General features: G+C 35.9%; 1 long non-coding RNA gene across 6 annotated transcripts in view; it reads right to left on the reverse strand.

The window, feature by feature from the left end:
- Positions 1–2,088, reverse strand: part of LOC135204698 (uncharacterized) — a 6,978-nt gene extending 4,890 nt beyond the window's left edge. The window contains exon 1 of one of the 6 annotated variants that reach the window (XR_010312299.1): positions 1,868–2,088. This is a non-coding gene — a long non-coding RNA (uncharacterized LOC135204698). The other 5 variants (XR_010312301.1, XR_010312298.1, XR_010312297.1 and 2 more) reach the window with 5 other exon arrangements.
- Between the last annotated feature and the right edge of the window lie 412 nt (positions 2,089–2,500).

Below are 2,500 nucleotides of genomic sequence, written 5' to 3' on the forward strand. Positions count from 1 at the left end.
CGGTTATCAGCACCGAAAACTGGCAATACCAGCCTACTGCCACATTCGCCGACACTATTCATGTTTACGATGTCTTAGCCTATCTTCTAAACTAGTACTTGTCAATCCCCTCTTTCCTGCCACGCTCTGCTACCAGTGTGGCAGGGTAAATCAAAGGCAGACATAAAAACGGTGTTTATTTACCTCAGTCCCAACCTGACAAGAGCCTACGCTACATCGTTTCGCTTCCCCTTCCCAAGTTCCCGCTCACAACATAAACAAACCTCACAAACAAATGACGAGCGCGATGCGCAACATTATACAGAAACATTATCACCAAAGTTAACAATTGCTTCTTAATATTATTACTGATAAGTGTTACTACTACAATTATTAAATTTGTTGCTGATATGAACACATCCATTACTTATTATATCTGAAGATGATGCGAAGACATGTCGACAAAATAAAATAGCCGCCCAAAAACGGAGTTTGGTTGGGTGAGATTGAGTTATCAATTAGTCCGTTTTTGTCGGACTTATATAAAGCTAATTATTTATACTTTAGCTGATGGAACTAAATGTAAAACATTTGACAAGATCTTAGAAGATATAATTATTGTTAATAATTGTTACTACTACCATCAATATCATAACTACTATTATTATAAATGATATAAATACCGCTGTAGCTACCACAGTTGTCAAGTATAGCCGTGGCGAAAAAAAGTGTGGACTGCATCTTCGTAATGTTGTAACTTGGTAAAAACCGCTAAAAGCCTTACATAGCAACACCACAAGGCTCCCTTTGCCGTTTCTAAATTACGGGGAGATCTCTCTCAACCTAATTCATTGCTTACGAGAATAACATAAGTGCTTTAACTTACTTAGCAGTGCCTATTGACGTGAACTCCGATCACGAGTCGCTATGACGTACTGTAGGAGGACGACGAGTGGTACGCACCTATCTCTCTCTCTCTCTCCGTTCCTTTCCCCTCATGAACTCTTGACCTCTCCTAATGGGTTTAGGCACCAACAAACCTCAATAACACCTTCAGCTGTTTACCGTATGTGGTATGCGCTATACATTCACCAAGAGCAATATCATATATATATATATATATATATATATATATATATATATATATATATATATATATATATATATATATAAGATAATTGAATTATTATAACTAAAATAGTACTTATACTTCGTTACTAAAGTCTACTGACGTGTATGTTAAAAGAATTCGTCTGTTTTAACCATCTTTCAGTGCAAACCGCACCACACGTACTAGCTATATGCTAGAATCATTGTAAAAACGAGATAATATAATGTAAGAGTGTCATTCTCGAATAGTTGTGGTTCTTTCACCATAATTAGGACATGCAATAAAGACGTACATATTTTACAAAATAAGTAAGCATGCGAATATATTTGGTCTTCACGTGAATACAAATACAGTAGCATGGTTCTTGCCTGTTGATTACCTGGCAGACGGTAATTCACAATGAAAAATCAATCAATAATTTCTTATGAGACATAATAATAACTCATAGAAAGGGATGGATAATATGGAAACAAGTGAATAAACAAAATATTGAAAAAATCGTTGTGAGAGTAATTTCTCACGATGACCTGGCAATGAAAATATTTTTTAAAATGTGTGAAAAATCAGTTTGATAATCAACTGATGTTATTCTTATAATTGTTTAAGTTTATTCTGACGGTGACTGATATCATTAGAATAGCCGCTTATTCGTATGGTGAACAGCTCTCTTTTTATTCATCCCAACCTAAGCTCCTACCCGCCGTTTTTCTTTCAAGTCAGAGTTGGCGGTATATATACATGTTTATGCTTGCATAGATGGACAGTTAGTGTTCATACCTTGGTCAGCAGTTAACAGATGAAATCCAGTGTAGATATTATATTCCTGATAACGATTAATTACTACTTATAGAGGCCACAATTAAAAGAGCTTTACAGCACACAACACCTTATCTGCACTGCATAGCACACCAATGAAATTTCCGGGCTCTCGAGTCGAGTCACGGCGCGCAGCAAAATGCGCAATTACGGGACAACGAACATATTATACTGCCATATGCGTATGTCTGTGTAATACACACACACACACACACACACACACACACACACACACATATATATATATATATATGTGTGTGTGTGTGTGTATGTATGTATGTATATATAGGGATGTATATAACTGCGGTTGTATAATCAAGGAACTCATGGCAACAATACAAATTGCCAAGTACTGCATTTTGTAGTAGGATCTTGCTTAAAAACTATCCATAACTCAAAACCAATATGTTGTTAGTAACTTTTTGGTGCATTACACTTATCAGTGTAACAATGTGGTGATTTAATACAGAGTAAAAGTTCATTTCATGACATGATCACATAAACTTACCAAGCCCATTTTGAGACTAAGTGTAATAGAGGGTATATTATTCACATAAAATACCCTGCCTCCTGATGCAGAGGGGTATTTTTGAG

This window comes from Macrobrachium nipponense, chromosome 47, assembly GCF_015104395.2.
Source record: "Macrobrachium nipponense isolate FS-2020 chromosome 47, ASM1510439v2, whole genome shotgun sequence".
Taxonomy (NCBI): Eukaryota; Metazoa; Arthropoda; class Malacostraca; order Decapoda; family Palaemonidae; genus Macrobrachium; species Macrobrachium nipponense.